This window comes from Peromyscus eremicus, chromosome 2 (genome assembly GCF_949786415.1).
Source record: "Peromyscus eremicus chromosome 2, PerEre_H2_v1, whole genome shotgun sequence".
Classification (NCBI taxonomy): domain Eukaryota; kingdom Metazoa; phylum Chordata; class Mammalia; order Rodentia; family Cricetidae; genus Peromyscus; species Peromyscus eremicus.
In genome coordinates this window covers 93,060,701-93,076,466 of record NC_081417.1, presented here as the reverse complement: position 1 = coordinate 93,076,466, position 15,766 = coordinate 93,060,701, and the positions used below count along the sequence as shown (strand labels likewise).

At 36.8% G+C, this 15,766-nt stretch overlaps 1 long non-coding RNA gene across 1 annotated transcript in view; it reads left to right on the top strand.

Annotated features, from left to right (window-relative positions):
- The first annotated feature begins 5,012 nt into the window (after positions 1-5,012).
- Positions 5,013-15,766, top strand: part of LOC131904975 (uncharacterized) — a 160,233-nt gene continuing 149,479 nt past the window's right edge. Inside the window, exons 1-2 of the long non-coding RNA XR_009377822.1 lie at positions 5,013-5,044; positions 7,137-7,297. This is a non-coding gene — a long non-coding RNA (uncharacterized LOC131904975). The remainder of the gene's footprint in view (positions 5,045-7,136; positions 7,298-15,766) is intronic.

Genomic DNA, 15,766 nt, shown 5'->3' with positions numbered 1-15,766 from the left:
AGGATATAAAGTTTTCCTCTGAATTCAAAAATTAAATCTCAGTTTCAATTACTTAGTGAATGTAGCCAACAGACATTTGGGACAATATCTTGGGATTTCTCATCATAGATTTGTTCTTAGTAGAGAGAACATCTCTCCAGAAGGCAGCTGTATTAAGCATTATTTTATGGATATGGCCTCATTATACCTAGCCATTGGTACCAGCTTATCCACATGTCTCAGGGTTTATCAACAAGATCTTTGTATTCTCATTTGCTGCTGACACTTATCCAACTCCCCTTTTATTTTGGGTGGTAAAAAGCAGTGAAAATAACAGGTGAAGTTTAATTCCTAAAACCCACAACCATTTTTGTATTTTGTTCTAAGTACCCCAGATGTCCCAATGTTATTATTTTATTTATTTTAATTGTGGATGCCATTTTTATAGGTTTATTTTTATTATTTATTAGTTTAAACCTTTTATTGCTGTAAGTATGTATGTCTGAAATTTCACTACAGAATTGGGTGAAGAAATGAGGTGATGTTATTCAGGAAAATCAAATATTCTGGAAGTAAGACAATGAGTTCTTTGGTTTATTCTAGCTTCAGCTTTTTGTTTATGTATTTATCAGATTATGAGTGACTGATTGCAGGTGAAATATATCTCTAAGGAAAAGCAAAACATAGATATATAACAAGAAGTGACATATGACAAAGATTTTAAGGTGCTGCTCTTACTCAACATTGAGAGTGGAATCCACTTTCTTTAAGTGGCTTCAACATAGTCAGACTATTCTTACGAAAATAACAAATTCAGGCACACATGGGAGAAGAAAGACGTGAAGGAACTGAACCAAATTTCAATACTTTAGCGCTTCCATATTTTACTTGTGGATGGTATTACTTTGTTTTATACTATTTTGAACCTTTTGTTGGATTTTATGTATACATATGTATATATACATATATATATATATATATATATATATATAGAGAGAGAGAGAGAGAGAGAGAGAGAGAGAGAGAGATATGTATGTCAATCACTGATACTGTCTCCTAGGATTTAAATCAGATATATACCATCTTGTTAATGTCAGTGGGTTAGGAGGTCAGTCTAGTTGATAACATTTATAAGCAGACCACTTGATAAAATTTATAGGACCACCAATTAAAGGTAAGTAGTTTATGTCATGGTTTGTAGCAACCTTATGTTTCAAAATGATTAAGATTTGCCAAAAGAAGTCGTTTTCTGAATTGTGACAACTATTGAAGGAATTCCCTAAGACCATTTGTAGTTATGATTATGATTATGATTATGATTATTATTGACTGTTGTTAGCAAATTTTGTACCTTCACTGTGGAAGACAAGAGATCTTTGCTCTGGAAAAAAAAAGCGTAAGAGCCCAGAAACCAAGGCTTATGTTTAGCTTGTATACTTTGGAACTGCTGACAAGTCCATTGAGTTGTTTCTGTGGACTTAAATCTAGTTGTGTCTGGTCTCAGGGAAATTGAAACAATAAAGGTGATACATCTCCTAAAATTTGAAACTTTAAGAAAGACTTGCCTTTGATTCAGGGTACTGTGATTTTTACTGTTACTGTATACATTTGCCAAAAAGAATGTTCATGGGATAATCAAACGTAGTTATTAACTGTTTTGATTGGTGGTGAAATTACACTTTTATCAGAGAAAAGTTTTAGATATTCTCTATGCACTAAAAGAAATGGTGGCGTTTTATTTTAAAGTATATGTCTTGATTAAAAGACTATAACTTTATATGAGAATAACCCCTGTATCTTTTCAGGGTGGCAGTTTATCTCTTTAAAAAATTATATTTTTTCATACTAAAAAGCCTTTTAAAAATAACCTTTTACCCCCTCATCCATGTGCCTAGAAAAATAGAAATAATCACCTGCTCAATCATCTTTGATTTCTGCATTTATTCTGTCAGAAGAATGCTTGCATACTAATTGAAGGGATGGCTTTTGTGTTTTCAATAGCTAATCATGTAATTATGTCTTGCCTAGACACTGTTGGGTCTATTTGAATAAGAGTGATCATGAGTTCAATAAGTTCTTAGCAGCTTCTCTTGTTAAACTTAGAGTGAAATGCAAGGGAAGGAAGAGGCAGCTGCGGTTCCATACAAACTAGACCAAGAGTTGCTTCAAAAATATGTGTCAAAAGCTGCTCTCCTAGACAAGGGTTTCTTGTAGGTCACACTTTTACTCAGACTGTACACCACATTCTTGAAAGTAAAACATGGGTGGAAGAAATTGTAGCTAGAGTTTTCTCCAGTCCTGCCTGGCCCACAGTCAGGACAAATTTCTCTCACCCACCAGTCCCTCGGCTGCTCAAACCCAACCAAGTAAACACACAGAGACTTATATTGCTTACAACCTGTATGGCCATGGCAGGCTTCTTGTTATCTAGATCTTCTATACTAAATTAACTCATTTCTATTAATCTATAAGTTGCCACATGGCTTGTGGCTTACCAGTTCGCTTTTCATGGTGGCGGCTGGCAGAGTCTCTCTAACTCAGCCTTCTACTTCCCAGAATTCTCTTCTCTGCTTGTCCTGCCTATACTTCCTGCCTGGCTATTGGCCAATCAGCATTTAATTTACACAGAGGACTATCCAAAGCAAGAAAAAGACAGGACCTGTGATGTCCTCCAGGACAAATTTGATTGCTATTCACTGGCAGAAAATTGACAGTTATTAGAAATGGTAAACACTGGCTTTTCTAATGTTATTGAGATTTGATCTCCATTACAGAGATGTCTGAAATAATGGAATTAATCTTTTCTATTAATTATAATTATATCAGTCACATCTCAAAGTATTTAATGAATAAATATTTGAGAAATTCTTAATACATCAAAATATAATGCATGATTTTCCTTGAGAGAATTCACCCCATAGTGAATTAAATAAAGCAATGCAAAGATCTATTGCTGATGTTGCTATATTTATTCAGTTTTACTTATTCATTTGATTTTTGATGCTTATGACTTTTCAAAAAAATTTCCTTTCTTTTGAATATCTATTAGTAATGCCTACTTGATTTTCTTTTTTTGGATAGAAAATAAATTGCCATTCTGTTAGTTATTCATTAAATAGATAACAAACAGTCTTGTATTTGCAGGTGAAAATTTGGCTTAGTAATTTTAATCTGACATCACTGTGCTTCCAGACAGCAGCCACACTGGATCTCTGTCCCTGATTCCCTCCCACACCAACAGCTTTGCTTTGCAATTTACTGATTTTGTAGAACCTGTGCAGTGATCAACTTGGCCACTAAAACTGGTGTGGGTGGCAGTATTTAAAAATGGCCTCATCTGTTCTACAGTCATTAATAGTTTTCAGGATGTAACCTAGTGAATCCTGGTGAGCCCCCAATGAAAAGCATCTCTAGAGCACACATATTCTCCTTGCCAAGTATTTTCCGTGGCCTGTGTTCAGAGGTTCTTTTACATAAAGGCCTTATTTTGGTTGGATGTTTTGTTCCACTTTATTAAATTTGGCAGAAATATTGTGCACTGTATTGCCTCCAACAGGTCTTATAAAATAACATTTTTTTTTTAAAGAAAGACTTGATTGAACAACAAGGAGGCAAGGCCATCGGGGCAGACATGTCACACGGGAAAGAGAAAATAGGACATAGGAAATGCAGCAATGACCAGCAAAGCTTATAAGATGGAGTATTTTTGTTTCCCACTGATCTTGCTTTGAAGTACTTACCCATTAAGAAGTCACTTAGTTTCAAAATCCAGGAAAATATATTTCTCCCTGGTACAGAGTAGAGAGAGTAGGGGCAGCTTATCTGGGAGTCACTGAGTAGGACAGAAAAATTACATTTTATTTAAAGCAGTTTATTTTGAAAGGCAGCTTCAATTATTTGTTTAAGTCTAGCCATATTTAACACAATAATAAAGCAAGCCAAACGTGAGGGTGGCAAACAAAAGGGAGGCATGAGGTTCCATAGGTTTGGTCTCCATGGTTGGTCCCTAAGGGTCACAGGGAAGGTTCACAGAAGTGCTTCCTTCCTATGGAATCCTGGAAACAGCAAGGAAAGGGCACAACAAAGTGACGAAACAGGCAAAGTTCTTCCAGGAAAAAGTAGCCATGGAATCTTGACTTGAAAAACAACAACATGAAATTATTGTGGGGGAGGGGCGGTGGGATTCAGAAAACGTCGGAAAAACGTGGTCAGAAATGTAGCAGGGTCAAGCCATAGCTCATAAGGTTAGCCCTTTAACCAGTAAGCTGCAGCAAATCCTGAAAATCCAGAGAAGTTACGTGCCAGTGTTAGAGATCCTCAAGATGACAAGTATGATTGGGGGACTATAAAGCGAAGTCGATTTAAATGGTTATAGTTTTCTCAAAAATACACATAAATCGAACTTCATTCCATTTCATTACTTTTAAAAGCTGTGTAATTTTTATTTCCCAAAAAGGCATTTGCTAAGAGTGGGAAGCAAAAGAAGTGGGGCATTGGGAAGAATTATGTTATCTCCTGGTGTTTTGTTTTGTTTTGATGCCTGCCTCTTGGCCATCAGCGTTTGATGCCAGGGCAGCATTGCTAGCCGAGGAAAGCATAGAGTGCTGTAAACCAGACATGAAAGTCGCCTTCACAAGCACAGCTGGCTTCTCAGTCCTGTCTTTCTAAGTGAACAAACACATATATCTGAAAGAAAGAGCAAGAGCCAGAGACCAAGTAAACAAACCAGAATGGGTACTCCTTATAAATGATTAAATTACCATACAAATTAAAGTACAAGAGTGAGTCACCACGTATACATTAAGGATTGCATTGTGCTAGTGCAGAAGCTTTTGGCCATAGATAAAACAATAAAGGATCTAAATTTTGAGAGCTTAGCTTCTTTTCCCAAATGAGCTTTAAATATTCTTAGAATACAGAAATCCCCTAGACGAGAATGACAAAAATCAAATAGACTTTGGTTTATGAAGGCATGATTGGGATTATAGTTACCATAGCAACCTGAGCAATGAATCTATATCTAAAATCCTTTTACAGCATTTACCCACATCTGGACCACTTACAGGTATATATACTAAGGTTATTTATATTACAACCGCTCGTTGTTCATTGTTGAAGCACAAGTGACCCATTTGTCATTTCTAATGATAGATTTTCCTCTGCTAAACCCACAGCTCTAGAATTATAAGACTACAATAAATTCCTGTGAAATATAAGACATGAATTCTCTCCTTTTTCATCATCTCAGTTTTACCCCTAATCACTATTTCCTTGGGGAAGAAGATCTAATTCTTTTATAATTCACAAAATCTTGATTTTTTTTTACAGATCCTTTTTAGCTAAGTATCTTTTTATGAAACTATTGTCTATTCTTTTATAATAAATCCTTATATTTATTGTACATAATTTAGATAATATAAGAAAGTATATAAATACTTTAATATTTATATTAAATATTAAATATAATATAATAAAAAGTACTAAACATCCTACTGGTCAGACAGCACTCTAACGCATATGGTAAATTTAATGCCAGGTTCTATAGTATGTGTGTTTATGCATGTGCACAGAGAAATGGGTATGCATTGCTTGTCATTTTTCCTTGCACAAAGATGAAATTTTAAAATCAGAGTGCTTGTTCCTCTGCTTTGAACCAGATAATACTATATAGCAATTACTTTCTTATCAATGTTTTTAGCTTTTTTTATTTTATTATGTTTTATTTATGTGTATTTTTTCCCACATTTATATCTGTGCACAAGTGTTTCTGATATCCAGGGTGGTCACAAAATGTCAGATCCCTTGGAAGTTGAGTGGCAGATACTCACAGCCATCATGTTGGTGCTGAAAATTGAACCCAGGTGCTCTGAAAGATCAGCCATTGCTCTTAACTGCTGAGCTACCTTTCCAGTCCTACTTGTCATTTTTTAATACTTTTTAAAAATAATTTCCTAAAATTCAGTCATCTGGTTAGACCACAATTGAGTTCGATATTTCTCGGTTGTTTGGCATGCATAGTGTTTCATTTGGGAGACTGTTACACAGCAGGAATGAAAACAGGCGCTGCTATTGGGACTATATCTCTCGCAATCCATAGAGTCTATTTAATAAGCAAAGGAATTTATTTGGGGGTTAACTCAGAAGACAGAATAAAGGAATTTGTCACAGAATCTTGGAAGGGTGAAGCACAGTCCAATACTATTTTCCTGAGAGATCTGCTATAGTCTGTTCCTTCACAAGACAGTGAAGAGAGAGAGCAAATGTGTATCCCAGGTCTTAAGAGTCCCCTAGTGGCCATGCCCAGGGGCATGTACCTCCAGTTCATAGGCAGGTGTGACAGTTACCTGCTACCTCACTTCAAGGGCCAGTGCTTCAAGGAATGGCTCAAGCAGCCACCCACTACACACTGCTGCCTGTAAGACTTCAGTATGTGCCTCAAGTTAACTTCTAACAATGAAATTCACATCTTCAAATCCTACGCCCATTAATACCACCAATAACAAATTAAAATATTCATAAAATTGGTTCTACACTAAAAATATGTATCCCCTTTTTTCTTATTGATTTTTCCCTGTTATATAGCATTACAACTACAGATGCAAGAGGATTGCAAGTACAGTTTCCAAAACTATGTTATATAAGGAACTTGATCTACCATAGATTTCCATATGTATTTAGAGATAGGAGTGAGCTAAGACCAACTTCCACAAATAGCAAGGGTATTTGTTCAAAGGGTGGCCTACCTTTCTGTATAGATAAGTGTCACAGTTGGGGTTTCTATTGCTGTGAAGAGACACCATAACCATGGCAATTTTATAAAGGAAAAACATTTAATTGGGGTGACTTACATTTTCAGAATTTTAGTCCAATATCATTATGGTGCAACATGGTGGCATGCAGGCAGACATATAGCTGAGTGGCCTACATCTGGACTTGTAGGCAACAGGCAATGGTCTAAGACACTGTTCAGTATCTTGAGCATACATAAGACCTCAATTCCTGCCTCCACAGTGACATACTTCCTCTAAGACCATACCTACTCTAACAAAGTCACACCTCCTAATAGTGTCACTCCCTATGAGATTATGAAAGCCAATTACATTCAAACTACTACAATAAGTATCATCTATGATTCAAATCTTATTTTTTGTTGGCAGCCTTCATTTCAGTTCATATAGTTTCTGTGCCTTGACTGTCAAAGGGTTGCTGAAGTCTTAGCTGAGAAATACTTGCCAGACCTTCCTCTAGAAGAAGACACAAGAAATTTTTGTCTTTCATTACTCCAGATAATTTATGGATTTCTTCTTCTTCTGACTAGGTTAGTGAAAGTCATCTACAATTGAACATTCCAAGGTTTAAGGGTAATATTTTCTTTAAAGTAATATACTGAGAATGGATATGCAAGGGACAATTCCATGCAGTCATTTCTCGACCATTACTGGTATCTTTAGATATTATCAACATAAAAATTGTACCATTTCTTCCACATTAAAAAAATATGAGACAGAATGTTAAGACCATACATCTTGGAGGAAGACCTAATGGCAGGACTTATAAGGATTAATGTGACCCATCTTCATGGAAATAATCTCCAAGAAGTAAAATGTCTGACTCTCACAAAAGTCTTTTTTACTGTGTGATAAGACCTTCTGCTCTAAGGTTTTCTTTGTAAGATAAAGATTTCAGTGTTCCTTCTACAAAATAATACTTCTGTCTTAGTTAGGATTTTATTGCTGTGAAGAGACACAATGACCACAGCAACTCTGATTAAGAAAAAAATTGTCAGGCAGTGGTGGCACACGCCTTTAATCCCAGCACACTCGGGAGGCAGAGCCAGGCAGATCTCTGTGAGTTCGAGGCCAGCCTGGTCTACAAAGTGAGTTCCAGGAAAGGCGCAAAGCTACACAGAGAAACCCTGGCTTGAAAAACTAAAAAAAAAAAAAAAAAAAAAAAAAAAAAGAAAGAAAGAAAGAAAAGAAAAACATTTAATTGGGGCTGGTTTATAGTCTAGAAGTTTAGTCCATTATTATGTTGGGAAGCATGGTGGCATGCAGGCAGACATGGTACTGGAGAGGTAGCTGAGAATTCTACATCTGGATCCGCAGGCAGCGGAAAATGATTGCCACACTAGCATGGCTTGAGCACCTGAGACCCCAAAGGCCATGCACAGTGACACACTTCCTCCACCAAGGCCACACCTATTCCAGTAAGGCCATACCTCCTAGTAGTGCCAATCCTTATAGGCCTTTGGGGGCCATTTTTATTCAAACCAACACAACAACCTTATCATTATAAACAGGAAACTTTTAAAATATGTTGCATAAAATAATTTATTATGAATATAAAGGCAGTTACAAAAACTATTATGTGACTGCTAATCTGTATAGTTGAATACCATAGGTGATTTGATCACTTCAAGCCATACTTGACCACAGTTTGACTAGAATAGCTTACTCTAAGCTTGGTACATATTAATTTATAGACATTCTATTTATGAGACAAATTCCATTTTTTATTTTCTTATTTTGCTTCTTCGAAGTCTTGTGTCATAAATATGGAATACTAAGACCTTACATTAAATTGTAAGACTGCCTCTTTCATTATTTTATCTAATTACTTAGAAATGTGAAAATATATTAGATTTGAGTTGATTGTTTCTTAATGATTCTATTAGTATAGTACATTGTTGTTGTTGTTGTTGTTATTTTTGGTAAGGACAGAAAGAAAAAATTATTTATTAACTCATTTTCAAAATGGATTCTGTCTTGACACTCCTAGGAAATGCTGAGGGATGGTCACAATTACAGCCTATAAAAAATACAAAATAAAAAAAAAGCACCATTTAACACCATTTAAATTTGCTACTAGTGCAGTGACTCCTCAGGTTAAGAGCCTTTCTGCTCTTGCAGAGGACCCAAGTCTGGCTACCAGCACCCAAGTCAGGTAGCTCAAGACTGTCTGTAACTTCTTCAGCTACACACACTAACACACATACTACAGGCAGATACATACTGTCTTAGATAGGGTTACTATTGCTCTGATAAAACATCATGGCCAAAAGCATTTTGAAGAGGAATGGATTTATTTCACCTTTTAACTCTCAAGTCACACTCTATTTGTAAGGGAAGTAAGAGCAGGAACTCAAGATAGGAACCTGGAAGCAGGAACTAAAGCAGAAGCCATGGAAAAAATACGTATTACTGACTTACCCCCATGACTCACTCATCTTGTTTTCTTATAAACTCATGATCATTTTCCCAGGGATGGCACAACCCACAGTGGGCCAGACCCTTCTGCATCAATCATTAGTCAAAAATAAATGCCTTACAAATTTACCCATAGGACAGTGGCATTATTTTTTAATTGAGAGATCCTCTTCCAAAATGATTCAATGATTAACAAAAAACTAACTAGAATACACACGTACACATACATAAAAAATCTTGTTTAATATATATATATATATATATATATATATATATATATATATATATATATATATATTGAGTGAGATGAACAATAAAAACTTTCAGCCAACTTTCCTCATGGTAACAAGCATGCCTGGATGAACCTTGTCACTCATCATAGGATTGTATAGCTACTAGCTTGATGAAGAAAAAAAACCTTTGCTTTTGAATAATTTCTAAAATGAAATTTGTTGGATTGTTTGAGTGCCTCAAATAACAAGGATGACTTCAAATTTCTGTGATATTAAACATGGTATTGCATTTATTTCAGGGCCCAGAATTCAATCAGACTGATGAGCAATTTGATCATTGGTTTCTAAGCTCTTAGAACTGAGCAATTAGCTTAGACAAAACTGGACTAAACTTACAAAGCTTTGATTAGAAGAAATATGTCAGGAAAGTAAACAGAGAGAAATTCAACAAAGAACAATAGATATGGCCAATCATATGTGCCGTAGCTGCACTGGGGAGAGAGGCTTAGAAAGTTAGCTGGAAGTGCCCTGGACTATTAGCTAAGCTAGTCATTAGGTGCTCTATCAACGAAGGTGTCCTGAATCTCCCAGTAACGGTGGTGGTGGTGGTGGTGGTGGTGGTAGTGTGTGTGTATTGTGTGTATGTTTGTGTGTGTGTGTGTGTGTGTGTGTGTGTGTGTGTGTGTGCATGTACGTGCATCTGCCTCCTCTATGATCAATACTAAGTAATGTATTCATTCTCTTTCTTGCTTATATGATCATTTCCATAATACTTGCTGAAATACTTGACCATAAATGAATCTTTTTCCTGTTTTTCATAGATTATATACTGAAATCTGACCAATAACATATATTTTCACACATATTAGAAAGAGCCTTGTAGATTCAGTTGAGGCAGGTCCAGTCTCCATCTCCCTTCACCAAGGCTGAGCAAAGCGTCCCTGCATAGGCCCCAGGTTCCAAACAGACAGCTCATGCACTAAGGACAGGTCCCAGTCCCACTGCCTGGGGGCCTCCCAAACAGTTCAGGTTAATCAACTGTCTCACTTATCCAGAGGGCCTGATCCAGTTGGGGGCTCCTCTGCTATTGGTTCATAGTTCATGTGTTTCTACTAGTTTGGCTATTTGTCCCTGTGCTTTTTCCAGGCATGATCTCAACAATTCTCGCTCATATAATCCCTCCTCTTTCTCGCCAATTGAACTCCCAGAGCTCCACCTGGGGCCTGGCTGTGGATCTCTGAATCCCCAGGGGACTCCTTGCCCTGGATGAGATGGGAATGGGGGGTGAGCTGGGGGGAGGGCGGGGAGGGGGAGGACAGGGGAATCCATGGCAGATATGTAAAATTAAATTAAATTATAAAATTAAAAAAAAAAAACTGAAATTCAAGCCTGGAGAGATGGCTCAACAATTAAGAATATTTGCTGATCTTGCAGGTAACTCAGGTTCAGTTCCTAGTACCCCGGGGCAGTTCACAACTGTCTGTAACTAGTTCCAAGGGACCAGACATCTTCTTCTGGCCTCCAAAGGAACCAGGCACATGTATGGTGTACATACATATATGCATGCAAAATATTCATATACTTAAAAATAAATGAAAACCATAATTAAAAAAATAAAAAATAAAAAATAAGAAAGAGCCTTACTGGGACTAGAGCAATGGCTCAAAGGTTAAGTGAGTTTTCTGCTCTTCAAAAGACTAGGGTTCAGTTTCAGACACCTGAATGAAAGCTCACCACTGTCTGTTAACTCCATTTTTGCCCCAGGTCACCAGGCAATTTGGTTCACAGATGAATATTCAAACAGATATATGCATAATCATGTACATAAAGCAAACAAACAAAAATTTTAAAAAAAAGGAAAAATAGTTTTACCTTATACTCTGTCAAGTCTTAGACCTACCTACCCATAATCCTAGCTCCATGTTTGATGCACTTGCGGCCAGCCCACCTCTGAATCATACAATATGTTCTGGGAAAAACAATTCCTGCTATGACAAAAGGTCACAATGTCCTATGAGCACGCAAATGACTTCAACAGATCCAGGATTGTCCCACCTGCAACTTGTTATGGAGTCATGATCAGAAGATTACTCAAGAGTAGCAAGACCAGCACATCTCTGTGTGAAATTGGATTTACTTGAACAGTGAACTTCCAACAGTCTAGAATATACCTGGTTATCTTAAGTTGACATCAAACATGTTAGATATATTCCTGGCACTATTTGTGCCAGGAACCAGACATAAAGCTTGATAGTCCACTCAAAGGGTTTTGTTTGTTTAACGTGAGCAGAGAAACTATGTTGAGAAAATATTCCAGAGTCCAAGAGTATTTATGGTAGCTATGATTCAAGATGGCTGTGATTGGGTCTAGCTGGGTCTCTACCTGCAGTAATTATAAGACAACTTAAAAGAACCCAGAAAAAGAAAGTACACAATAAAAATTGACATGCATATTTCTCAGCCATTCTTAGGTTCTGCTAAGATTTTGTATCTGATTGTAAACTAGGAGTTGTCAATAGAAAATATTCATGCAACCTCTGAACTCCACCTGAGAAAGTCTCTGCCTTGTTCTTCCCTTGCTCTAAGCAAACAGGACAATACCACAGGAAAGGGAAGTTTTCATAGTCCAGACCCTGCATGTCCAAGTAAATGTCTACTGTTGACATGTGGGATATGAAATACCAACATATAAATCTTGTTCATTAAACTATTGAAGATTTTAGTCAGTCTGTTACCTCAGTATAACCCAAATACCTAATGGGAATTTAGTAACGTGCTTCAACAGCTTTAATTAGAAAAGCATAAAAAAGGAATACTCTGTAAAGGAGGACAAAGTGAAACCAGTTACACAAAGCTCAAAGTCAATGCTACTGTACATATAACTACAATGAAACTAGCCTTTAGAAAAGGAAAGATCTGTCAAGGTGTGTTTAAAACAACTGTGGCAGAAGTCCTCCTTTTTACCTCATATATGCATTTATTTTAATCTTAGATAACAACAAATTCAATGAAGTAGATAGATAGATAGATAGATAGATAGATAGATAGATAGATAGATGATAGATAGATGATAGATAGATAGACAGACATATAGATAGATAGATAGATAGATAGATAGATAGATAGATGATAGATAGATAGACAGACAGACAGACAGATAGATAGATAGATGATAGATAGACAGACATATAGATAGATAGATAGATGATAGATAGATAGACAGACAGACAGACAGACAGATAGATAGATAGATAGATAGATGATAGATAGACAGATCCCACAGACTAAATTTTGATGATGTTAGCAAACATACACTGTTCCTGTCATTGAGCTCCCCCATCCTCTTAAAGTGAGTCCCCACATTCATTAGAATTTATGTTTTAAGTTCTTTTACTAGTTATAGCTTTAACCATGAGAAAATGTCATATGTGGGCTGGGGAGATGGCTCAGTAGTTTAAAATATTTGCTGTTCTTTCAGGGGACCCATGTTCAGTTCCCAAAACCCAAGATGAGTGGCACACAACAGCCTACAACTCTAACTCTATGGTATCCAGTGCTGTCTTCTGTACTCAAAGGACACATACACTCACAACACACACTCACACAGACATGTATATATGTTTCACAAACCCTAAATGGTCTTATAAAAATCTAGAGCCAGATATTGGGGTAAATGCTGAAAGATCAGAGGAAACAAGCCACAGCCACTTCTCACTAACTCCTCAGCTGAAAAGAGAAGATCCTGTCTCCACAAATCCTCAGATTGAATGCCTCTGAGTCCTCAGCTGAAAAGGGCTAATTACAGTCCCCTCCTGTTTTATATTCCTTTCCCTGCTCAGCTATGTCACTTCCTGTCTCAATCTTCCTAGTGCTGGGATTAAAGGCATGTGCACAAGAAACTGCCTGGCTGTTTTTCTTTTAGACTGGATTAATCTTGTGTAGCCCAGTGTGGCCTTAAACTCACAGAAATCCAGAGGGATCTCTGCCTCCCGTGTGGTAGGATTAAAGGTGTTTGCCACCACTTCCTGACCTCTGTGGCTACCTCTGTGGCTGGCTCTGTCTTCTTATCTTCAGGCAAGCTTTATTTCTTAGATTACAAATATATCAGTATTTGTGTGTGTGTGTGTATATATATATACACACACACAAATATATAATATATTATATATACACACACAGAGAAAAATAACATTGTGGAAATTGAGTCATGATTCATGCCTGCTTTTTATGTAGCTGCTTTTCTTCAGTGTAATGTTTAGCAGAAGTGTGTGGTACTAAGTACTGGTAATTTACTCCTTTCACAAAGTGGTATGGGTGGTCTCTGAGTTGTGGAATTATTTTTCTGTGCAAATTTGGTTTGATTATAGTTTGGTGCTAATTCCACTGAAGTTGCTGTAAACATTCCAACGTAACTCTTTGTTAGGATGTTTTTAGTTTGCTTTCTTAAAGTCTATTGGTAGAATAACAAACTTAAACTGAGTAAAACGCAACAAAATAAAAAGAAAACACTCCAAAAGGAATACAGTTATGTAAATGGAATATTATTCAGCCTTAAAAAGCAGGAAATGCTGCCATTCATAACAAGATGGATGGACAGGATTGTTTATCACAGTAAGAGTATATGGGAGCAGAGTGGCCTTGAGGATGGATGACACATGTGTTCAAAGCAATGACCAGTTCCATAGATGTACATTCATCTCCTGGACCAACATGTGGAAAAGGGAGAAGCAACTCCAACTCCTGAAAATTGTCCTATGTCCTCCACACACATATGTGTATGCTGTATACCTAAACACACACACACACACACACACACACACACACACACACACACACACACACATTTAAAATCAAGTAAAAAGATACAGAAAGTTTTCTTACCACCAATTCTAGATTATTATTACTTCCGAACCATCATTACAAGTCTTTCTCTGTATATTTTGTTGTTATGTAGAATTATACTGTTTCATCTCTAAATATTTAAATATTTTCTCATTCTCATTTTTATTTATTTGTACTGTGTGCATCATAAATTTCAGTCTTTCCTGACATGTATACTTTTTGTTGTTGCTACTTTGTCATTTGGATGGCATGTCATAAGCAGTTGGGAAAGGGTTCCTTGTGCTGTTGCGTGCATCATTCTTTATATATCAATTAGACAAAGGTGGTTAGGCTGCTATTCAATTTATATGTTTAATCATTACTTTGAGTCTAGCTGTTTCTCTCTGAAAGAAGAGGTTTAGAATTTCTGGTTATTGTTGAAGAATTATTTGTAGCTAGAGTTTTCCTGCCTGGCCCACAGTCAGGGCAAATCTCTTTCACCTGCCAGTCCCACAGCCTCTCAGACCCGACCAAGTAAACACAGAGACTTATGTTGCTTTCAAACTGTATGGCCGTGGCAGGCTTCTTGCTAACTGTTCTTATAGTTTAAATTAATCCATTTCCATAAATCTATCCCTTGCCACATGGCTCGTGGCTTACCAGGATCTTCACATGCTGTTTGTCATCATGGCGGCTGGCAGTGTCTCTCTGACTCAGCCTTCCACTTCCCAGCTTTATTCTCCTCCTTGTCCCGCCTACAATTCCTGCCTAGCCAATGGCCAATCAGTGTTTTATTGATTAATTAGCAACACATTTGCCATACATCCCACAGCAATTATTTGTTTCTCATTTTAATCTGACGATAGTTACTAGGTATTGAAATACAGCTATGAGATTACGGAATTACAGCTGCTGCGTACCTTTATGATGGATTTACTGTACATCCAAGTGTTTCTCTTCTATCTCGAACCATCTTTGTTTTAAAGTCAGCGGCTTCTTGTTCTGTCCAGTGCTGTATGGCATATACTTCTTGTTCTGTCCAGTGCTGCTGTATGGCATATACTTCTTGTTCTGTCCAGTGCTGTATGGCATATACTTCTTGTTCTGTCCAGTGCTGTATGGCATATACTTGCCATCGTTTGCTGTCTGCCTCTCTTGCTAGGTACACTATACACTTATTTAAATGATACTTCTTGTGTATTTTCATAATCTTCGGCATTTCATTAGAATGTTTAATCAGTTCACATTCTCTGGAATTATTTAGATGGTTACATTTAAGCCTTTCATCTTACTAGGTATAGTTTCTTCTGCTGTCACTTACCGCTGTGTTTCCTTCTGTTAGAGTAAGCTCGGTAATTGAATACTTTTTAGTAATGCATTTTCCTTCCTAAGTAGCTTTCTAGTCATAGCATTTTCACATTTTGTTAATGGGCCCTGTCAAGATGAAACTGTATTTCCTCAACTTATCAGTACATACTTAGAATTAATACTGAGCTACCTCACAGAAAGCATAAGTACCATAAAAGA